This window comes from Pongo pygmaeus, chromosome 7 (genome assembly GCF_028885625.2).
Source record: "Pongo pygmaeus isolate AG05252 chromosome 7, NHGRI_mPonPyg2-v2.0_pri, whole genome shotgun sequence".
Classification (NCBI taxonomy): domain Eukaryota; kingdom Metazoa; phylum Chordata; class Mammalia; order Primates; family Hominidae; genus Pongo; species Pongo pygmaeus.
The window spans coordinates 96,351,122-96,377,347 of NC_072380.2; positions in this window are offsets into that span (position 1 = coordinate 96,351,122).

A 26,226-nucleotide genomic window follows, 5' to 3' on the forward strand; every position below is an offset into this window, starting at 1 on the left:
GGCAGAAAATAATCTATACAAAATTACCACGAAGAAAAATCAAGGATGAAGTTACAAAAATTGAAAACGAATGCTACGAAATGTTTAAAAATGGGGAAGCTAATAACAGTAAAAGTCTTAACATGTTACTATTTCTTATTTCTGGAAGCAGAAAGGTTGTTATGAAAAATACAAGTGCCATTATATAAGACAGTAGGGATCTGTTAGTGCCTGCTCGTATCTAGAAAATATTACATATTATCATATCTGTAATATTACATATTATCATATCTTTAAAGGCAATCGTTTTTACGACTTTTTTTGTAACTTTGGTTATTGTTAAGCAAATATTAACTTTTTTTGTTAGACTTGTATTTTTCTTTTTTTTCTTTAAATTCAAACTGTAGTAAAATACATGTAACATGTAAAGTTACAATCTTAACCATATTTAAGTTTACTGTTGAGTAGTATTAAGTACATTCACATTGCTATACATACAATCCCCAGAACTCTTTTTGTCTTGCAAAATTGACATTTTAATTTTTAATCAACTCCCCATTCCCTTCTTCCCCCAGGTTCTAGCAATTACCTTTCTACTTTCTGTCTCTATTAATTTGGTTATTTTAGGTACCTCACATAAATGGAGTCATACAGTATTTATTTTTTGTGACTGCGTTGTTTCACTTAATGTATGTCCTCAAGTTTCATCCATGTTACAGCATGTGTTGAAATGTCCTTCCTTTTTAAGCCTCGATAATATTTCATTAACATACGTATCATTTTCTGTTTATCCAGTTATCCTTTGATGGACACTTGAGTTGCTTACAGCTTTGACTATTGTGAATAATGCTGCTGTATATGTAAGATATGTACACATATCTTTGCGATGCTGCTTTTATCTCTTTTGGACACATACAGAATTGATGTATATTTATTATACAGTAATTCTATTTTTAAATTTGTGAGGAACTGCCTTACTGTTTTCCATAGTGGCTGCACAACTTGACATTCCTACCAACAGTGTGTAAAGACTCCAACTTCTCTATATTGCACCTAACACTGGCTATTTTCTATTTGTTTGTTTTTAGTAATGATACTGAGTATGAGGTTTTATGACTTTCAGCCAATAGCTGGTTGTTACACATTTCCATTTATAAATTTGCTTCAAAATGTGGTGGCTGAATCATTTATTGTGAGCTTTACTATATTTTATTTTTTAAAGGAAGATCTCAGATCCACTAAAATGTCAACATTGAAAACAAGACAAAGAAGAGAAAGAGGAGGAAAAAAGAGGAGGGTGGAGGAGGGGGTAAGAGAGAAATGTTCATACCAGAGGGATAGAAGAGTATGTGAACTAAATAATGCAGTGGTAACTGCATAAATCAAATTCTAAGTGGTATGACAAATGGTAATAACTGATGAGTACTCACCACTCTTAGCATCATAAAGATGTATCTTTAACCAAATTATGAATGACTGAAACAGGAGCATACAGTGGAGAATCAATGTATCTTTTTTAAGGATAAAATTATTTTTGTAGATTTAAAATATTACAGTAATTCATCTTGGCATTATGCTAGATATCCACACAGAAGAAAGACTCTGGTGTCAAATAAATGACTCAAAATTCAGTTGTGCTACTTAGTAGTACTCATATGAGTTTTGTAATTCTCATTTTTTCTCTACTTCATAATGAGACTAATAATGCCTTTGCAGATTGAAGTTAAATAAAGCTATCTCTATTTACAGATGACATAATCTTGTGCAAAAGGTATTCTAAAGACCCACTAAAATTAAGAACCGATAAAGGTGTCAAAGACGCAGGATACAATAACAGTGTACAAAATCAATTGTATTTCTATATACTATAGATGGATAATTAAAAATAAAATCAAGGGTTAATTCTATCTACATTTACATAAAAAATACTTAAGAATAAATTTAACACAAATTAAATCAGAGTATGCAAAGCATATACTCTAAAAACTACAAGACATTGCTGAAAGAAGTTAGAGAAGATAAATAATGCCAAAAAAATCACGTTCATGGATCAAGAAACTTAATAGTGTAAAGGTAGCAATGTTCCTCAAACTGATCTACAAAGTAAGTGCAATCTCTATCAAAATCCCAACAGGCTTCGTTTCAGAAATTGACAAGTTGATTCTCAAACTGGTATGGAAATACAAAACAATCTTTAAAGAGCTAAAATTATACTTAAAAAAGTGAGGATTTAAACTACTCAACTGCAAAAATTATAATAAAGCTACAGTAATCAAAATTGTGTGTTGCCAGGTACAGTGGCTCATGCTTGTAATCCCAGAGTTTTTGGAGGCTGAGACAGAACTGCTTGAGCTCAAGAGTTTGAGACCAGCCTGGGCAACATAATGAGATCTCATCTCTACAAAAAATTAAAGTATTAGCCAAGCTAGGTGGTTTACATGACTGGCCACTCAGGAAGCTGAGATGAGAGCATTGCTGAAGCCCAGGAGTTTGAGGTTACAGTGAGCTATGACCACGCCAATGCACTGCAGCCTGTGTGACAGAGAGAGACCTTAACTCTTAGAAAAAGAATGTGTGATGTACTGGCATAAAGATATATATCAATGGAATAGAACTGGGAGTTCAGAAATAAACTCTTAGGTTAATGGTCAGTTGAATTCTGACAAGGGTGACAAGACAAATCAGAAAAAATAATTTTTTCAACAAGTAGTGTAACATAACAAGATATCTACAAGCAAAATAATAAAATTGGACACCATCCTCATGCTATACACAAAAATTAACTGAAAATGAGTTACAGACCTAACTGTAATAGCTAAAACTATAAAAGCCTTAGAAAAAATATGCTAGTAGTAAATTTGTATGTCCTTATGTAAGGCAAAATCTTCTTAGATATGGCACCAAAAGCATAAAGGACAAAATTAAAAATTAGATAAATTGGACTTCATTAAAATTAAAAACGTATTGCTTCAAAAGATAACAAGAAAATGAAAAGACTATCTAAAAATCCAAAGAATGCTTGCAAATCCTTATTTCCAGTAAGACACTTATATCTATATAATATAAATAATTATTTCAATTCAATAAATGAAAAGATAAATAACCCAATAAAAATGGGCAAAGAATCTGAGTAGACATTTCTCCAAAGAAGATATACAAATGTCCAATAATCATATAAAATCACGTTCAACAACATTAATCATAAGATGATTGCAAATGAAAACCACAACGAGATATAACACCCACTAGGATTGCTGTAATCAAATAGACATAATAACAAATGTTAGAAATGATAAGGTAGAATTGGAAAATTCATACAATTCTCATAGAAATGTGAAATGATACAACCAACTTTGGAAAAGTGTCTGTCAGTTCCTTAAAACTTTAAACTCACAGTTACTACATGAATCAGCATTTATACTCAGTATTTACCCAAGAGAAATAACAAACTCACACACAAATTACATAGAAGCATTATTTATAATAATCAAGACATGGAAACAGACCAGGTGTGGTGACTCACACTTGTAATCCCAGCACTTTGAGAAGCCAAGGCAGGAGAATTGCTTGAGCCCAGGAATTTGAGACTAGCTGGGGAAACATAGTGAGACTCGCTACTAATTTTCTAAAAAAATTAAAAATTAGCCAGGCCTGGTGGCATGCACTTGTAGTTCCAGCTACTCAGGAGGCTGAGGCAGGAGCATAGTTTCAGCCCAGGAGCCTGAAGTTGCAGTGAGCTATGACTATGCCACAGTACCCCAGCCTGGGCAGTAGAGCAAGACCTTGTCACAAAAAAAAAAAAAAAAAAAAAAAAAAAAAAGAAATGGAAAGAGCCCAAATGTCCAACTGGTGAATGAATTAATACAATGGAACACACACACACACACACAAGCACACACATAATGGAGTGCTGACTATGCTTAGTGTCTTACTTTCAAAGAGTAGAGTATGCAAAATAAAATTGTGGAGAAACATGAAAACTACTACATTGGCCAGGCGATCAAAGTGAACATTACAATTGATAAGTAAATAACATGTACTTCTACTATGCTATACCATCGATACTTCACTTCTATGATATTCTTTCTAAAAACCTGTAACCCTAGCCTAACCATGAGAAAAACACCAAATCATCCCAAATTAAGGATGTTGGATAAAATGCCTGTCCAATACTCAAAACTGTCAAGCTGGTGAAAAACAAAGTCTGAGAAACAGTCACAGTCAAAAGGAGCCAAAAGAAATCTGAATACTAAATGTTCTGTGCTACCTTGGATGGGATCCTGGAACAGGAAAAAAAAAAAAAAAAGGTAAAAACTGAGCAAATCTGAATAGAATATAGACATTTGTCAATAATAATGTATCAATATTGGTTTATGAATGCTAACAGACCACACTAATATAATATGTTAATAATATAAGAAATTGGGTATGCTGTACTCAATTATACCTTCTCATCTTTTCTAGAAGTCTATAAAATTCCAAAAAGTAAACTTTACTAAAATATCATTTATAATAAAAAATAATGTTGCTTAATAATAAATCTAGTCAAAAATAAGCATGACGCTCATTAATATAATTGTTTAAATTCACTGACTTAAAATGGTGAATTTTCTACAATTATTATAGATGAAAATATTACATCTTAAGTTCTCTTAAAGTTATTCTATTGATTTAATACAATCCAAAAAACTCAGTGTTTTTCACAGAATTTGAAAAGATCTACCTAAAATTTAAATGACATAGAGCCACAATAGCCAGGACATTTTTAAGAACAAAAATTGCCACTATTATATTTCAAGAAAAAAGAGTATTTCAAACATTGTGGAAAAGATAATTAGACCAACGAGGCCAGGCGCAGTGGCTCACGCTTGTAATCCCAACACTTTGGGAGGCCGAGGCAGGCAGATCACAAGGTCAGGAGTTCAAGACCAGCCTGGCCAACATAGTGAAACCCAGTCTCTACTAAAAATACAAAAAATTAACCGGACATGGTGGTGGGCACCTGTAATCCCAGCTACTTGGGAGTCTGAGGCAGGATAATCGCTTGAACCCGGGAGGCGGAGGTTGCAGTGAGCCGAGATCGCACCATTGCACTCCAGCCTGGGAGACAGTCTGAGAATCGAGAATCTGTCTAAAAAAAAAAAAAAAAGAAATCATTAGACCAATGAAACTGAATAAAGAAAATGTACAAACCCACACTTTAATGAAAATTTGGTATATATTGGCAGAAGCATTACACCAGTCTGAAAAAAATGAACTGTTCAATAATTTGGTGCTTGTTTAATTGAAAGTCTAGGTGGACAGCTCTAATTTGATCAACGTTGCCATCAAAAATATGGAAAACCAGGGTTTAATTTATATACTTGAAGGTATCAGCACCAATTTAGCCATGTCCGGAAATATCAAGATCCTAAAGAGAAGGGAAATACAGATTTGTGACAGACCAGTATTTATGATTCATTTTCTCTACCTTTTGCAGAGGCATTTTCCCAATGCAAATGGCAGCATAAGCATCTGAGCATCTGAGCAGCCCTTGCAAGCACCTCACCGAAGCTGAAGAAACAAAAGTTGGAGTTCAGGACCTATCAATGTGGAGGCATTCTAGCAATGAACTATAGATTTAAGATGGGTCTCCCAAACAAATGAAAACAAACTGTGAATAAAACATTCCTTTCAGAAGATAAAAGCAGTCACTGAATGACCTCAATCATTGACCTTAGTATGGACATTTGCCTTTGTCTTAGCTATGGTTGAAAAGCTGAGCACAGTTGCCAGTCCCACACTTAAGACAAAAAGAGGAGCTCAGGATCTCTAGGAGGAGGGCGTTGTTAAATACTCTTGTTTTTCAGTTAGTCTTATAAAAGACTCAACAGGGGACTGAGGATGAAGTGGAAAAAGAGAGAAAACTGATAATAGAAAAAAACCCAAAGGAGATCCAGATAATGGAATATCAGATCTATCCTTTATAATACCAGTATTTAACATGTTGAATTAAATGGAGAAAATATAGAAATTCAGCAAAGAATGGGAATATAAAAAAGGAACACAAATGGAAATTTCAGATCTGAAAGATATAATAACTAAAGCCAAGAAACCAATAGAAGAGTTTAACAGCAGATGAGACAGCCTGTATTCTCTCCAAAAAAGAAAAAAAGACTAATGAGGTGGAAGATAGTTCATTAGATCCAGATTCAAGCCTAGAGAGGAGGGGAAAAAGGATGGAAACTATACTAATGTGCTTAAGAGACATATGGAATGTGTTAAAAATGCTTAACATCATCTTTAAAAATAGAGTCTCAGGAGGAAATGGAAAGAAAAGGGTTCATAAGCAATATTTGAAGGAAAATAAAAGATAATCTTCCAAAATTTGAAAGACATTAAACACAGATTCAAAAAATATAATGAATCACATGCAAAATAAGTAGAAAGAAAACAACTACTAGGGACATTTTAGGATACCAAAGTTTTAAAAAATATTAAAAAGCAGGCAGGAAGAAAAACATAGATCCCTTACCTACAAGGAATAGAACTGACAGCTGACTTTTCTATAGAAATGATGAAATCAGATGATAATATAACTGAATTTTCATAAAACTGATAACAGGGCACTAACTTAGAATCTGATTACAAGAGAAAATGTGCTTCACAAGTGAAGATAACATAAAGGCCATTTCAGATACGTGAAAATGAGGAAAACTGATCATTAATGGATCCATACTAATAAAAATACTTAAAGCAATAAAAAAAAAGATCTCATGTGGAAGTCTGGAAATTCAGGTAGAAATAAAAACAAAGATTAAATATATGAATATATGTAGATAAATCTAAATGAATATTGATTGCATTTAACAACAATACATGTGTGCATTTAAACATTGTGAATAATTAACTGAAAACCACAGGAAAAGAAAGTGGAGGTGAAAAAAGGTATTAAAGTGTTTTTAAAGTCCTTGCATTGTCAAGGGAATATTAAAAGCACTAAGTTAAATGAAACATTAATAAATCCATAATGCATATAATAATTTCTCATGTAAATACTCATTGTTTTAACAATATGAGAGATAAGAAGATGAATATTAAGGCCATGCACAGTGGCTCACACCTTTAATCCCAGCAATTTGGGAGGCCGAGGCAGGCAGATCACTTGAGGCCAGGAGTTTGAGACCAGACTGGCCAAGATGGAGAAATCCCATCTCTACAGAAAATACAAAAATTAGCCAGGTGTGGTGGCGCACCTGTAATCCCAGCTACTCCAGAGGCTGAGGCAGGAGAATGAACCTGCAAGACAGAGGTCGCAGTGAGCTGAGATCGCGCCACTGCACTGCAGCCTAGATGACAGAGTGAGACTCTGTCTCAAAAAAAAAATAAAAAATAAAAAATAAAGATGCATATTAATAGTCTTACTTAATCCAAATATGCAAAAAAAGGATAAAACAGGAAATATAAAGCAGGTGGAAAAACACTGCAAATAATAAGATGGCAGATTTAAACCCAAATTGATGAAAAACTGTACTAAATGTACCAACTGAAAGATAAAAATTGTCAGACTGTATTTGTGAAATACAGACATAATTCAAAATCTAATAAGCCAAAAAGAAAAACAAGCAGGGAAAGAAGGATTTCAAACAAAAGACAAAGATGGTAAATTTAAATAGAAATGTATTAATAACTGTGTTCAGCATGAATGAAATAAATACCCTAATTTAAAATTAATAAAAATTATTTTGCTTGATTAGAAAAATAAAATTCAACTATACACTGATACTAATATTAGAAGAAACAGACAATAAAATGACAAGCATGATAAGAGATGAGAGCATTTTGAAACGATAAAGGAGTCAACCAACTCAGAAGTTATTCCATCCAAAACATGAAAATACTAAATACAGTGGTCTCAAAATATATAAAGTAAAAATAAAGCTGTAACAATACTGACAGAAGGCATGAACCTATTGGGTCAAAGTCAAAGGGACAGTTTAATACTCAAATAATCACAGTAGACAGAATATCACTTGTAGCACTTCCCGATCCTCACTTCCTACCAAACAACATATCTCATCATGTGAACCCTGTACAAGCAGTAGGATGCACTACAGGGATAGAACCCAAGTTCAGAAAACCCTCCATCTTATAAAACGGCTGCCAGTAAATGTAGCCAAACTGTCCCTGAGAAGGAGACATTAAATATATTCTTATCCTGGTCAGAAAACAAATCTTGTCTCTGCCCACAGGAAAGCACTATCTATCTTCCAAGTTTTTTTCTATGCATTTCTAAAAAGATGGTCTGAAATAAAAGCTAATTCCAGGTGTAGGTATGCAGAAACAAAAACAAAACTTGTTGCTCATATCTGTGTGTGTGTGTATGTATATATATGTGTGTATATATATGTGTGTATATGATATATATGTGTATACACATATATATATATATTCAAAAAGCAAAGACAAACACAAAAGATGCAAAGAGGTAAGTGAGAAATCAAGCCCAATAGTGAAAAAAGATATTGAAAGTGTATATGATCTAAAAAAAAGGCTTGTATCCAGAAAACATAAAGAACCTCTGCAAATCAGTAAGAAAAAGGGAGCCAATTCAATTTTCAAAACCAGACCAAAAGCATAATCAAGAAAGTTACAACAAAGATTAAAAACTTATTAAAATGTGATCTATTTTATATATCACCTGGAAATGCAAATTAAAACCCAAATAGCATACCAGTAAATATCCAACATAATAGCTTAAAGTTAAAAGATAGAAAATACCAAATTTTAGTAAAGATAAAGTTTCATCCCTGCTAATGGGATGATCCATTATGGGACTATCATGATCTGCTAATGGGAGTAAAAATTGGTATGATTATTTTGGAAAGCTGCTTGACAGTCTCAACTAAAACTAAAAAAGAGCATGCCCTATGACCTACCAATTCTACTCTTGGTATATACCATGAAAACTGTGTGCATATGTGTATCAAAAGCTTTCTAAGGCATATTCACAGCATCCTTACTCATAATATTCAGAAACTGGAAAGAGTCCAAATCTACATTAGAATTATAAAAAAAAACAAATACATTGTGGGATATTCAAAATGTAACACTATAGAGTGATTAAATAAATAAACTGATGCTACAAACAAAAACCAGATAAGTCTTACAAAACTAATGTTGAGGAAAATTATTCAGGCACAGTCACATAAAAATACTTACTGAATAAATTCCCTTTATATAAAGTTCAAAAACTGACAACATTAATCTATTAGACTAAAAACTAGAATGGTAGTTAACATTGCAAACAATAGTGAGAAGGAGAGCTTTTGGTGTAATTCTGGGGTAACGACAATATTCTATTTCTTCATCTGGATGATAGTAAAAGACGTATGTTCACCTTGTGAAAATCCATCAAGCTTCACACTGCTTTGTGAACGTTATTCTTCAATATAAAAATGTACTTTAAAATTAAGTAAATTTAGGATAATATTATTATGATATTGTAAGACTAAATATGATAAAGGAAAACATTGATAAATTTGATTCCATAAACAAATATAAAAGGTAAGCCTTAGATTGTAAAAGATAATTGCAATAGTTAAAAGTAATAAAGAACTAGCATCAAAATTTTATAAACTCTAACTCTGACAACCAAATCTAAAGAAAAGAAATTGTTCATAGGTTATGAACAAGAAATTCTTAGAAGATAAAACCTAAATTGTCAATGAGAAAATGTTTAATCTCCCTAGAAAACAAGGGGTTGCAAAACCACCACCACACCACCACCACGAGATATCGCTTCAAACCAATATTGGAAAAATAGGAAGTATATTAATATGATAAGATATTAATAAAAGTCTTATTAGTTCTGAAGCTGAAACTTATAAATTTGAGCATCCTCATTGTGAAAAAGATTATGTAAATATGTTACTTTTGAAAATTTTACAAATCTCTAAAGTGTGAAAACAAGGATTTGGGTGGGAGCCATTTCAGATGAAGATGGCTGTATATATCTTAACTTTCATTAACTTCATGGTAAATCTGCTTCTGTACCCAAGCAAGAATGTTTGGAACTCAGAAGTAGTGTGAAATGTGGGAGTGGTGAGGAACAGAAATAGGTATGGCCAAGTTGGAATTTCGGGAATAATAACACCCATTTCTTCATCTAATTATTGAACTAAGTAAGATACATAAAGTCATCAGGCAAAGAAGATCAAAATCTTGTGCTTACTACTGAAGTCTAATTTGGAGATCATAGCTTAAATGCATGATTGTATTGTGCTTCCTAGTACTGAATCCCAGGATGAAGCTGACCCACCAATAAGCCACAGCCAGTGAAAGTAAACTGCAGGCTTTCTCTTCAGTGGCCTTTACTTAGCCTCTCACATTGCCAAGAGTAATCAGGAAAGAACACATTCAGGAAAAGTCCTAAGAGAATTAAAAAAGGAAGATGAGAGAGCTATGAATGCCCAGTTCCTCATTCCAAAGTCACCAAATAATCCTTTCCGTTTCCCCAGAGGAAGAGCAAGAGAGAAGGTGGAAAGAATTCAATTCTATAATTGTCTCTTCATATGAAAGGAAACATCAAGCTTGGTATATTGTTTCCTGCACTCCCAATCTACTTAGAAGAGAATGTGCCATATTAAATACAATTGAAGACTACATGTCCTATGATATGTCTAGTCTACTATAATGTCTATGTCCTAGAACTGTGATTCTACACCAAAGGTATGCTTGGAAAGATAAGCATATAAACAAAACAACTAATGTACTCCCTATGCAGCTAAACCCCCAAATTAGGGCTAAGCCCTGGAATGTTATTGGCTTTGCTTAGGAATGAATTCAAAAGCAAGCCAACAGTGAAGGAAAAGTTTATTAGGGCAACAATGTACAACAAAATGGCTACTCCATAGACAGAGCAGGGCTATCTCACAGGCAGAGTAGCCAAGAGTAGCACCCATGGGCTGCTGGCTAGCTATAGTTATATCCACTCTTAGTTATATGCTAATTCAGGGGTGGGTTATTCATGAACTTTCTGGAAAAGAGACAAGGAGCTCCCAGAGCCATGTAAGCTAACTTCCAGGTCATTGCTACGGTGAGGTAGGAGGCTGGCAGGACTCATCTCCAAACCAGAATGAATAAGGCTGAGACCAGGAAGCCACCCAAGGGCAACCACTAGGTGCCCTCACTGCCCATCACCATGAGGCTCTCCAACCAGCAACATGACAGTTTACCAGTGGCATGGAAACACCCAGAAGTTACTTCCCCTTACCATGGCAACAAATGGGAAGTTATCCCACATTTTTGATCTATTTCTAAATGATCTGCCCCTTAATTAGCATGTCATTAAAAGTGGGTATAAATATGACTGCAAACTGCCCATACACTGCTACACCCAGCACACTGCATATGGCCTAGCCCTGCTCCTCAAGGAGCAGTTAACTGAACTGCATCACAGCTGCTGCCTCAGTAAAGCTGCTTTTTTCCACCATCAGCTCACTCTTGAATTCTTTACTGAGCGAAGCCAAAAACCTACCCTGCGTCAATGGCATCATTCATAAACTGCCATGGTGCTGGTGAGAGCACCTTATGCAAATGTACTATAATTCACATATAATGAGCAAGGAGAGAAAGTAGTCATCATCTTGTTCCTAGCTGGTTTTGGCCCGTTTATTTGCTACATCTTGTCTAGATTAGCTCCTGTTTTGTTCAGCAGGGTCTTGTGAGGGGTGCTCAGAAAATAAGTCCCACTGATCTTTGAGTTCATGTCCAAATGATGAAAAAACACACAGCACTTAAAAAGAATGAATTTACTACCCATCTGACAAGTGATTAATAACTAGAATATATAAGGCGCTCAAACAACTCTTTAGGAAAAAAATCAAATGATCCAATTGAAAATGAGCAAAAAATTTGAACTGATATTTCTCAAAAGAAGACATAAAAATGGCAGTCATATGAAAAGGTGTTCAACATCACTGATCATCAGAGAAATGCAAATCAAAACTGTGATGAGATATCTCACAACAGTTAAAATGGCTTACATCCAAAAGTCAGGCAATAAATGCTGGTGAGGGTGTGGAGAAAAGGGAACCCCTGTACACTGTTGGTTGAAATGTAAATTAGTACAACCACTATGGAAAACAGTTTGGAGATTCTTCAAAAAAACTAAAAATTGGCTACCATGTAATCTAGCAATCCCACTCCTGCATATATACCCAAAAGAAAGGAGAGCAGTATATTGAAGAGATAACTGCACTCCCGTGTTTGTTGCAACACTTTTCACAGTAGTGAAGATTTGGAATCAACCTAAGTGTCCATCAACAGATGAATGAATAAAGAAAATTTGGTACCTATACACAATGGAGTACTATTCAGCCATAAAAAAGAATGAGATACAGTCATTTGCAACAACATAGATGGAACTGGATAACATTACGTTAAATAATATATATAAGTTAGGCACAGAAAGAAATATTGCATGTTCTCACTTATTTGTAGGATTTAAAAATCAAAACAATTGAACTCATGGACATAGAGAGTAGAAGGATGGTTACCAGAGGCTGGGAGGTATTGTGGAGGCTTGCGGGGAGGTAGGGATGGTTAATGAGAACAAAAAAAGTTGTTAGAAAGAATTAAGACCTACTATTTGATAACAAAACAGGGTGACTATTTTCGAGAATAATCGTGCATTTTTAAATAACTAAAAGAGTGTGATTTGATTGCTTGTAGCAAAAAGGATAAATGCTAGAGGGGATGGATACCCCATTCTCCATGCTGTGATTATTTCATATTACATGTCTGCATCAAAACATCTCATGTACCCCATAAATATATACATCTACTTTGTACCCACAAAAATTAAAAATATTTTTTAAATGTATAGGGTTACCTACATTAATGATAATGAAAAAAATTTTAAAACAAACGAAAAATAAAAAGAATAAATTTGGTCTGCATGGAACCAACTTTGCATAGAACAACTTTGGGAAATGTTAAGAAATAATAGCAAAATTTTAAAGTAAATTACTGTATAAATTTTAAAACAAAACAATGTTTGGTATGGATGAATACATATATAATAAAGGGATTAAAATACATATATAGTGTACATATCTAATTCAGAATACCTGTAGAAGGGAAGAATGGAGAAAAGGGCATGAGATATCCAACTGTCTAATGCTTTAGTCTTTAATAACTAACAGAAATACTGAAAACACTATAGCAAAATGTAAACATGTATTAATTCAAGTGTTGGGCTCACATCCATGTCAGTGCATTAGCATATTTCATGAATAAGTTATTTAAAATATTTATTACAGAAAGGGAAATGTACCAGGAATATAGAGAAGAGCAGTAGGTCAGCATCTTTCACCTTATGTAGGAATCTGCCAATCTTTGCAGCCTTAGCTTCCTCCCTTCCCCACATACATACCATATTCCAGCTGCATCAAAGCACTTGAGTTTCCAGAATTTTTTGGGGGGGTGGGGGGTACAATTTTCATCCAGAATTGTCCATACACTTATTGGTGGATATTTAGCTCACTTTCAATTTGTTGCAATTATAAATAATGTCACAATAAATATCTCCTACGTATTAATTAGTTTGACTCGAGTACTGGTTCTCACTCCACATGTAAGAATCACTTTGGGAGATATAAAAAATACTATTGCCCAGGCCCCCTACCTCCACGCAAGTGGTTCTTATTTTATTAATCTGAGTGCTGACTTCAGCACCCATGCGTATTTTCCACAGACTATCTAGCCATTTCTCATGTGTAGAACCACTGCTCTAGTGAACTTATATTGCCATTTAGTGAGCTTCCTGGCCTCCTCTGAGTTCTCATTGCACCCTGTTCAAGAATCTATTGTATTATATGCAGCTTTTTTATTTTATAATAGGTAGATGATAGACTCCTCTATAAATTTAATCTATGTGAATATAAGGATCTATCAAAATAATTGTGCCATGAGTGCTAAGAAAGGGGAACAATACAATTACAATGAAATAATTTTCTAAGTTGGTAAAGTGGGACAGTTGCATCTGATCAAATGATGTGTTTTCAATCACAGGGCTAAACCTAGCATGCAGTACAAAATAAAACTAATAAATATTTGCTAATCAATTAAATGTGTGACTAACATCAATGGCTTATTGATTCTAGATTATAAAATTGAACTGGGTATTTAAAAATACAAGTGTCTGAATGTTTCCTAATATTTATCAAACTAAAACTACTGTGAAGATATTTTGAGTTTGTAATAGTTAGATATGGTTTGGCTCTGTATCCCCACCCAAATCTCAGCTCAAATTGTAATCCCCATGTGTTCAGGGAGGGACCTGGTAGAGGGAAGTGATTAGATCATAGGGGCGGTTGGTTTTCCCCATGGTGTTCTCCTAATATTCAGGGAGTTCTCATGAGATCTGATGGTTTAAAAGTGACAGTTTCCCCTGCACTTTCTCTATCCTGCCACCATGTAAGACGTGCTTGCTTCCCCTTCCCCTTCCACCATGATTGTAAATTTCCTAAGGCCTCTACAACCATGCAGAACTGTGAGTCAATTAAACCTCTTTTGTTAATAAATTATTCAGTCTCAAGTAGTATTTTTATAGCAGTGTGAAAAAGGACTAATACATAGTTCAAACTCTAAAAGTTTCTGAAAGGTATGGTTATGGTAGAGATTTTGGTATGTTTTCATATAAAAATAAACAAATTTTTAAAATTTGATATTTATTGTGTTTACATCAAACTATAGGCCAGTACTACCTGAACTTATTTGACCAAGACAAAAGATGTAAGTTTTAGTATTGTTATAATTTTATGGATAAGAAATGGAATCTCAGAAATGTTAAATAATGTCCAAGAACACTTGGGAAGTGCTAGGATGCAAACTCAGCTTGATTTCTTTATAATACCATATAGTATCTATTAAAAGGCAAAGATTTTTAACTAATATAAAATCTATTTAGAGTAGATGTTGAACACTAATTTGAATTGTTGTTGAATTTTGAATGCTAACAAATTCTTAGTATTGATATGTGTGGATTTGATCCTGCCATTGTGCTATTAGCTGATTATTATGTTAACTTGTTTGTGTGGTTGCTTCACAGTGACACTGGTCTGTGTGTTTAAGTGTGTTCTTGTGTTATCAAGTAGCAATCTTTCCTTTCTATATTTAGGGCTCCTTTCAAGTTCTTTTGTAAGGTAGATCTGGTGGTAATAAATTTTCTCAACATTTGCTTATCTGAAAAGGATCTTATTTCACCTTCACTTAAGAAGCTTAGTTTGGTTGGATATGAAACTCTTGAGAGATTTCTTTTCTTTAGGAATGTTGAATATAGCCCCCAATCTCTTCTGGCTTGTGCAGTTTCAGCTGAGGGGCATGCTGTTAGCCTGATGGGGTTCCTTTGTAGGTGACCTGCCTTTTCTCTCTAGCTGCCTTTAACATTCTTTCTTTCACTATGGCCTTGAAAAATCTGACGATGATGTGTCTTGGGGACGATCTTATGTAAAATCTTGCACAAGTTGTCTGCATTACTTGAATTTGACTTTTGGCCTCTCTAGCAAGATTGGGGAAGTTTTTATAAAGAACATCTTGAAATATGTTTTCCAGGTTGTTTGCTTTTTTCCCCTCCCTTTCAGGGATGCCAACAATTCACAGATTTGGTATCTTTACATAACCCCATAATTCTTGGAAGTTCTGTTCATTTCTTTTTATTCTTTTTTTCTTTATTTTTATCTGACTGTGTTATTTAAGAATACCAGTATTAATGTTCTGAGATTCCTTCCTCAGCTTGGTTTTCTCTACTATTAAAATTATGATTGCATTGTGAAATTCTTGGATTGTGCTATTCAGGTCCTTTTTTTATACTGGCTATTTTATCCTTCAGCTGCTGTATCACTTTATTGTAATTCTTATTTTTCATGGATTGCGTTTTGCTGTCCTCCTGAATCTCAAGGATCTATGTTCCCATCCAATTCTGAATTCTATTTCTGTCATTCTAGCCAGTTCAGCCTCATTAAGAACTCTTGTTGGAGAACTGGTGCAATCATTTGGAGGACATACATCACTCTGGCCATTTGAGTTACCACAGTTCTTGAAGGAAGATAATTCAAAATAATAAGAACCATCTATGACAAACCCACAGTTAACATTATACTGAGTAGGCAAAAGCAGGAAGAATTTCCCTTGAAAACCAGCACAAGACAAGGATGCCTTATCTCATTACATCTAGTCAACATAGTATTGGAAGTCTTAGGCAGAGCAATCAGACACGAGTAAGAAATAAAGGGTATTCAAGTAGGAAGAGAGAAAGTCAAACTATCCCTGTTTGCAGAAGACATAGTTTTATACAAAGACAAACCGATAGTCTAGGCCCAAAAGCTCCTCCAGCTGATAAAAAACTTCAGCAAAATTGCAGGATACAAAATAAATGTATAAAAATCACTAGCATTCCTCTACACCTACAAGGGCCAAGCCAAGAGCCAAATCAGAAAGGCAATCCCACTAACAATTGCCACATAAAGAATAAAATACCTAGGAATACACGAACCAGGGAGGTGAAAGATCTTTACAATGAGAATTACAAAACACTGCTAAAAGAAACTAGAGAAGACACAAATGAAAAAATATCTCATGCTCATGGATAGGAAGAATCAATATCATTAAAATGGCTATACTGCCCAAAGCAATTTACAGATTTAATGCTATTACTATCAAACTACCAACAACATTCTTCATAGAAATAGAAAAAACTATTTAAAAATTCATATGAAACCAAAAAACAGCCAAAATCGCCAAGACAATCCTAAACAAAAAGAACAATAAAGCTTGAAGCATCACGTTACTGAACTTCCAACAATGCTACAAGGCTAAGTAACCAAAACAGCATGGCACTGGCACAAAAACAGGCACATAGACCAAGGAACGGAATAGAGAGACCAGAAATAAGGCTGCACATCTATGACCATCTGGTTTTCAACAAAGCTGACAAAAGCAATGGGGAAAAGACACCCTGTTCAATAAATGGTGCAGGCATAACTGGCTAGCCATATGCAGAAGATTGAAGCTGGATTCCTTTCATGCATCATACACATAAATCAACTTAACGTGAATCAAAGACTTACATGTAAAACCCAAAACAGCCTAGGCAATACCACTCTTGACATAGGAAAAGGCAAAGATTTCATGACAAAGTTACCAAAAACAATCCCAACAAAAGCAAAAATTGACAAAATGGATCTAATCAAACTAAAGAGCTTCTGTACAGCAAAAGAAACTATCAACAGAGTAAATAGACAATCCGCAGAATGTGAGAAATTTTTTGAAAAGTATGTTTCTGACAAAGGTCTAATATCCAGCATGTATAAGGAACTTAAACAAATTTAAAAGATAAAAATGAACATTAAAAAGTGGGCAAAGGACATGAACAGCCACTTCTCTGGAGAAGACAGACATGTGGCCAACAAGCATATGAAGAATAGTTTAATATGATTGATAATTAGAGAAATGCAAACCAAAACCACAATGAGATACCATCTCACAACAGTCAGAATGACTATTATTGAAAAGTCAAAAAATAACAGATGTTGGCAAGGTTGCGGAGAAAAAGGCAAGCTTATACACTGTTGGTGGGAGTGTAAATTAGTTCAACCATTGTGGAAAGCAGTATGGCGATTCCTCAAAGAGCTAAAAACAGAACTGCCATTCAACCCAGCAATCCCATTACTGGGTATATACCCAGAGTAATATAAATCATCCTACCATAAAGACACATGCACGTGATTGTTCATTGCAGGACTATTCACAATAGCAAAGACATGAAATCAACCTAAATGCCCATCATTGACAGATTGGATAATAAAAATGTGGTACATATATGCCATGGGATAATATGCAGCCAGAAAAAAAGAATGAGATCTTGTCTTTTGTGAGAACACAAATGAAGCTGGAGGCTATTATCCTTGGCAAACTAACACAGGAACAGAAAACCAAATACAACATGTTCTCACTTATAAGTGGTAGCTAAATGATAAGACCTTATCAACACAAAGAAAGAAACAACAGACACTGGGAACTACTTGAGAGGGGAGGTTCAGAGGAGGGAAAAGAGCAGAAAAGATAACCATTTGGTACTGGGCTTAATACCTGGGTGATGAAATAATATCTACAACAAACGCCTGTGACACATGTTTACCTATGTAACAAATCTTCACATGTATCCCCAAACCTAAAATAAAAGTTTTTTCTTAATTCTTGTATTATTGAGTAGCAGTTGTAAGGCAAAAGATATATAGAACACTTTAATTTGTTTTGTCAATAAATCTAATAATGACACTCTTTTTTTTTCAAGTCACAGGAATTACATTTAATGGAAAGAATTTCTCAATTTTAAGTTTTTCTATTTAAATTTTTTGTTTTAAGCATTGGCAACTTCTGCCACTTTCCTGATAGCATGTTCTAGCAGATGGCAAAAGGGAATGTATAAGAAGGCAAGCAAATATTCATAGAAAAATTGGAACTATTTATCATGCATAGATGAAAGCTAGGTTTTTTTTTCCTTGAATGCATCCTCTTGGATTTATTTAATATAGTCATACTTTCTAATATAGTAAAAATCATTTCATGTTTACATGCTAGAAGAAAATACATCCATTTTGATGGTGGTCTCCAAGAAGTACTATGACTATTGTTCAAATAAATTTGAAATGTACTCCTTTCTTTGGCTCTTTCCACCCATACATCAGAGATGAGAATTTTCTTCATTTTGGTGATTTTCAAACTTCATCATTATTTTGCCAATGATGAAGGCAAATATTACCCTTTTTAGGGTGAATATTACACTTCCCATTTCTAACTTCCTCCTTTGTCTTTCTGAAACCATTTCATCTTAAATGAAACTGGATTTTCTTCCAGCATTCAGTTTAGTTATATTTAGTTACATTTTTATGTTATAGGTTTATTTAGCACTTTCATTTAGGTACTGTGATATTGTGAAATGTATATTTGGCCTTCATCCCCATCTGACATACAAATCTTAAAATCCTTGGAATCTCCAAAGTGTGTTTTGAATGCTAATATTGACTGATAGTTTTAGGATGGGGTAGCCCACCAGAAAGACCAAGGCAGTATTAAAGGGTTGTGACCTTCAATCCCACTCCCCAAGCTCCAGAGAGGAGAAAGGGCTGACCATCAAGTGGATCACCAATGGCCAATGATTTAATCAATCATACCTACTTAATGAAGCCTCCATAAAAACCCAAGAGAACAGGGCTATGGAGAGCATTGAGCTTGCTGAACATGTGGAAGTTCCTGGGGGGTGGAATCCAAGGAGGGCATGGAAGCACTGTTCTCCTTCCTCCATACCTCACCCTATGCATCTTTTCATCTGTATCCTTCATATATCCCTTTTCACAGCCAATAAACATAAATAATTGTGTCCGTGACTTCTGTAAACTACTCCACAAATTAATCAAACCCAAAGCAGAAGTGGTGGAAACCCCAATTTAAAGCTGTTTGGTCAGAATTCCAGAGGCCCAGACTTGAAACTTGTGACTGATATTTGGAGCAGGAGGATGTCTTGGGGACTGAGCCCTAAACCAGTGTGATTTGACACTATTCTCAGGTAGATAGTATCAGAATTGAATTGGAGAATACGTAGCCTGTATCCACAGCTTGTTGATGGGGAAAAACCCACACACATTTTATCACAGAAGTCTTCTGTGTTGACTGCTCTGTTGGTGCAAGTGCAAAAAGGAACACAGTATGAGAGTTTTTCCAAAACATATACACTTCTTCATTTTCATTTGTATTATCACCTGTTTCAAAAAATGCTGACTTCTCTTACCCTACAATGTTTTCATTGTTTACTTTCTTTTGAAAGGCTAATATCTTTTCTAAATTCTTCTAATTACAATTACCCCTCAAATAGCAACCATTGAGATTTTTATCTTCTAATAATAATTAGTCTCTTCTAATCACACTTAGTCTGTGTAGGAAGATCAAAAATATTGAAAATAGGCATACATAGTAATTAAAATGTTAATTATATAGATTCCATTTAGTAAGCAGCAAGTCATGTGTTTAGGACTAATATTATTTCTACCACATAAAAATGGGTAAAACATGTCAGGTGCAAAAGCGTTAGGAAATCATGTGATGCATTTACAAATTAATCCTTCATTATTAAAAATGTCAAATACTTATTAATAAAATAAGACAAAGTTTAGAAAATGTATCTTGTCTGAGCATTTTCTCCAAATTAACAATCTATTCTCCTTTCAATTCTTAAAGATCTATAGGATTTTAAACATCTAAAAATCTGCATTTTATTGCTATCACTTGGCATATAATTGCTTTAATTGTTACAATTTAGTATAGGTTTTAAAGATGTTTAAGGCAATCCTATAAATCTTTAATTAAAATGCAGCAACCCAAAATAGTAATGCTCATGACACTGAATCAACTTTGGTTAAAAGAAAGGGATCTTCTAAGATGAGATTTGACTTAATCTGTAAAATTATCAGTATGTATTAATGTCTCTTTTTTATCATAAGCAATACATTAATAAGTGATCAAATTATAAAGGATATTGAAGTTAATTCCATCTTGGCTAAGTAAACTTATGATGCAAATATATTTATTAGTTATATTAAATTTCCTGCAATTTGCCTTTTAGATTTCATACAATTAAATATAATAGAATTTCTCTATTTTGAAGTACCAGCTTGATGCATTTCTATTTAAACAACTGGGTTTGAAATGGCTAGGAAATGCTACTCCATCTTATAGAGTCCTGGTTCAGTTGTAATATTCTGATTCCCTTTTTTTTGAGACTGAGTCTCACTCTGTCTCCTGGCTGGAGTGCAGTGCCGCAATCTCGGCTCACTGTAACCTCTGCCTCCCAGGTTCAAGCGATTCTCCTGCCTCAGCCTCTTGAGTAGCTGGGACTACAGACACATGCCAACATACCCAGCTAATTTTTTAGTATTTTTAGTAGAGGCGGGGTTTCACCATGTTGGCCAGGATGGTCTGTATCTCTTGACCTTGTGATCCGCCCACCTCGGCCTCCCAGAGTGCTGGGATTACAGGTGTGATTCTTTAAACATTTCTTTAGGAATAGGCAGCTACTGAAAACTTATGATTTGGGACTATGATAAGATGAAACATTCATTCATAATTTTAAAACATTTTTATAGTTTTTAAAATATAAGTTTTAAAGCAGGAAAAAACTAACATTATTTGGGCCTGCCTCTGAAGAAGTTGAATTGTTTGGCGCTTGGGCCAGCCAGATGGCAAATACAGATAAAATGAAATAATTTGTTTGGGATCAAAGAACCAAGCTAAGTAATGTGAATGGGACAATCATCCAGCATACTAATAAGGAAAAGAATGTGGATGCTATACCAAGGAAATTACCAAAATAATCAGTTTAGTGGTGAAAACAGGATTGGTTAATCGTTTCTTAAGAAAAAACAAAAGAAGGAAAATTAGTGATGTCATAGTATGAGTGCTTTTCAATCCTCTCTGTAATTCTACCCATAAAATTTCTACTGTCTGGCAATAGCAAACATTTTTATTGGGAAATATGAGTCATAAACAAAAGTAAACATGTTTCTGACACCCCTACTATCTCTCACCAAAATTAAGACAGATAAATCTCTTTCAGCTAGCTCTTGCTGTGTAAATAAACCATTCCAAAACTTAAACATATGCAGCCAATGGGTTCTGCTTTCGGATTCACATAGTGTCATCTGAAGTCATTCCTGCAGCTTCACTCCATTGATAGCTGGATTTGAGATTCTGAACATCATGTCTTTCTTTCTCATTAGTTTAAGCTTCTTTATTTGGTAGCTGGATGAAAATGGAAGGGTGAAAATGGAAGCTGCATGATTTATTAAGTCATAGGCAAACATTATACAGTGCCGTTTCCTCTGGATTCTATTCATGGAAACAAGTTCCAGGACCTGGAGAAATTCAAGAGGAGAGGAAGTATATCCCATTTATTAATGAGGGGTATAGCAAATTTACATAGCAAGGAGATGTGAAGGATGGGAGGGATTGATGCTTCCCACATGCAAAATCCATCTTTCATTCCCCAAGAAGTCTCATATTATTAAGGCGTTGTCCCAAAACTCATAATGTCATTAAACTATGTCTATATGTGGATGAAGTTTCTTGGCTGTAGCTACTCACACTCAGTTGCTCTTGATCCAGAGCCCTCAGAAATAAAATTTAGATTACCTGCCTGTTACCACCCCAAATACACTGAGGAAGCACAAATAAAATAATTGCAACAGATATTTGCATTTAAAAAGGAGAAGAGCAGGAAACAGTTATTCCTCACTAGTCCATGGCAATTCTGAATCCAGTTGGACACTTGTGGCCAGGTCCCCCTACTTTAAGTACAAGGAACATTACTTGAGTGAGGTATAGTTCTGGTTCCTAACAGTGGCTTCACAGTCCATTTATTTCTTCAGATATCTTGACTTCATTTCAGTCATCTTTCCTATTCTCAAAGAAATAGGTGACATTTGCCACTGAGTAACTCTCTCAGACTTCTTGTTGTCCTTAGAAGTTGGAAGCCCTTTGCATTTTGAACATTCTTTGTCCCTTTTACTCTAATCAGGGGGTGCATTTGTTAATAAGTATGATATTCTTCTGTAAGTCTTATTGGAGCTCACTTCATGCTCCCCAAATGATCTCTGTCAATGTTTTACAAGACAAAACTATCTCTATTTTGTCTGTGTGAGAATACTGTGGGAAAATGCCACTATGATTCTTAGAAGTCTTATATCTATTTGAGGCCAGGCATGGTGGCTCACGCCTGTAATCCCAGCATTTTGGGAGGCCAGGCGGGTAGATCACCTGCAGACAGGAGTTTGAGCCCATCCTTGCCAACATGGTGAAACCCCATCTCTACTAAAACTACAAAATTATCTGTGTGTGGTGGCATATGCCTGTAGTCCCAGCTACTCAGGAGGCTGAGACAGGAGAATCACTTGAACCTGGGAGGCAGAGGCTACAGTGAGTGGAGATTGTGCCACTGTACTCCAGCCTAGGCGAGACAGAGCAAGACTGCAAGACTCCATTTAAAAAAAAAAAAAAAAAAAAAAGGCCTATATCTATTTGAGACGGTCTACCAGAAATCACTGTAGATTTTTCTTAGGTGTTAACACAGGGCCTTATAGCAACAAAAATGAATGAAATATTTACTCTGAGGCCATATTTTACTCAAAGAATCTTTGATCAGCTGTAGCAACTGTACTGGGCAGAGGAAAGAGGTTGCCACTTGATGAAAGAAGATCAAAATTATATTACAAAAGGGCATGTGAGATAGGAGGTATGGTTAAACCTATATGTAGAAATTACCAAACACAAGCTCATTCTCAATCTAATTACTTCTAAATTCTGTGCTCTAAGCCATCACTATTCTATTTTCTTTTAGTGACAAATAGAAACCTGGATGTGATATAATTACAAAGTAGTAATAGAAATGTCTTAAATTAACCCCAAATATTTTATACTGATTGAATAATTTCATTCTACAGAAGCATCATTTCACCTGCCCTATGCAATAGTGGGATGGGTGAGCCTTTTTAATTCATATTTCTGCTTTTAGTTGCCTAAATAATTATCCCCTTATTTTGTATGTGCATATATCTACTTACTTTGGGTTTCATTGCTTTATATTTGTTAGCAATAAAAGGAATAAAATCATATTTAAAATTATTCTATATTACTTCATGCCAATTATATTGCTGTTACAAAAAATGAAAATAACATGCATTGGCAAGGATATAGAGAAATTGGAACACTCAAGCCTTTCTAGTGAGAATGAAAAATGGTATAGCCCATATGGAAAACATCAGTTCCTTAAAAATTTACACTATTATAGAATTATCATATGATTCAGGAATTCTACTTCTGGGTATATACTCAAAGAATTGAAAGCAGAGATCTATCGGGGGAACCAGCCCCCAATACTTCAACATAGGTTCTTTCTGTTTTCCATAAGTGTCAGCCATCTGAGAAATAAAGAGAAAGAGTACAAAGAGAGGAATTTTAAAGCTGGGCCTCCGGGGGTGACATCACATATCGGTAGGACCCTGATGCCCACCTGAGCTGCAAAACCAGCAGGTTTTTATTAAGGACTTCAAAAGGGGAGGGGGTGTACGAATAGGGAGTAGGTCACAAGATCACATGCTTCAAAGGGCAGAAAGGAGAACAAAGATCACATGCTTCTGAGGAAACAGGACAAGGACAAAATCAGAAACTCCTGATAAGGGTCTATGTTCAGCAGTGCATGTATTGTCTTGATGAACATCTTAACAGAAAACAGGGTTCAAGAGTGGAGAACCAGTCTGACCTCAAATTCACCAGGGTGGGGTTTTTCCCCACACTAGTAAGCCTAAGGGTCTGCAGGAGACCAGGGCGTATTTTAGCCCTTATCTCAACCGCATAAGACAGACATTCACAGAGTGGCCGTTTATAGACCTCCCCCAGGAATGCATTCCTTTCCCAGGGTCTTAATTATTAATATTCCTTGCTAGGAAAAGAATTTAGCAATATCTTCCCTACTTGCATGTCCATTTATAGGCTCTCTGCAAGAAGAAAAATATGACTCTATTCTGCCCGACCCCACAGGCAGTCAGACCTTATGGTTGTCTTCCTTTGTTCCCTGAAAATTGTTGTTATTCTGTTCTTTTTCAAGGTACACTGATTTCATATTGTTCAAACACACATGTTTTACAATCAATGTGTACAGTTAACACAATCATCATAGTAATCCTGAGGTGAGGTACATCCTCAGCTTAAGAAGATAACAGGATTGAAAGATTAAAGTAAGACAGGCATAAGAAATTATAAGAGTATTATTAGGGAAGTGATAAATGTCCATGAAATCTTCAAATTTATGTTCCTCTGCCATGGCTTTAGCTGGTCCCTCCATTCGGGGTCCCTGACTTCCCACAAAAGGGATCCTAACCCATATTTGTACACTCATATTCATAGTAGCATTGTGCATAATCACTAAAAGGTAGAAGCAAACCAAGCATCCATCGAGGGATAAGTCAACAAAATGTGGCATACATATAAAATGGAATATTATTCAGCATTGAAAAAGTGAAATTTTGACCCGTGTTACAATATGGATGAATCTTAAGGACATTATGCTAAGTGAAATAAACCACTCACAAAAGGACAAGTCAACAAAATGTGGCATACATATAAAATGGAGTATTATTCAGCATTGAAAAAGTAAAATTTTGACCCATGTTACAATATGGATGAATCTTAAGGACATTATGCTAAGTGAAATAAACCACTTACAAAAGGACAAATATTATATGATTCTACTTAAATGAGATATTTAGAGAAGTCAAATTTATAGAGATAAAAAGTTGAATGGTAGTTGCCAGGAGTTAGTGGGAGAGAAGAATAGGCGGATAGTGTTCAATAGGTACAGCGTTTCCATGTATGGAAGTGGAAGTGTTGCAAATGGGTAGGTGATGGTTGAACAACAATGTGAATGTAATTACTGCCCCTGAACTGTACACTTTAAAATGGTAAGTTTTTATATTATACTTTACCACAAATAAAAAATTATTTCAATATATCCTTTATTATATAAAAAAGGGTAAGATAACTAAAACCAAAGAAAACACCTTAGTCTCACATTTAATCAGCTGCCATATGTACTCTAATTGAAAGCTTCTTCTTAAATAACAAATGAATAGAAGATAATCTCATGGGTCTCAAGTCTGTGAAAAGTTAATGGCAGTAATCTTCATATTGAAGACTATCCAAATTACTAACAGAAGTGCACTCTTGTTTTTCAAGCTAACATGTTTACCAAACAAAAGATACTAGCTATAAATGTTAAGGCCGTATACTGACTTCAGTGGAATAAAGGAAGGCCATCTTCCTCAGCACTGGGCACATATTTCCACTGGGATTTTCCAACCCAATAGGTATAGGATAAATACTTGATGCATGATTATTGTCAGAATGCTGATTTCGGAGGTTTTCTTTATAATTATAGAAGCATTAGAATAGGCTTTACTTTGTAAAATCCCATTTTTTCTTTTACTTATGTCATCTTCACACTGAAAATCATTTTTGAGGCCTTACATTGCAGTAGGCTTGAGTATTTACTAAGCACTCCAAACCTTCAGACTTCCTAGTATTGCTGAAAAGAGAAATCATAATTAAGGAGAAGACAATTCAGCCTGGAAGTCAAATGCAAATATCCTCCAAATGCTC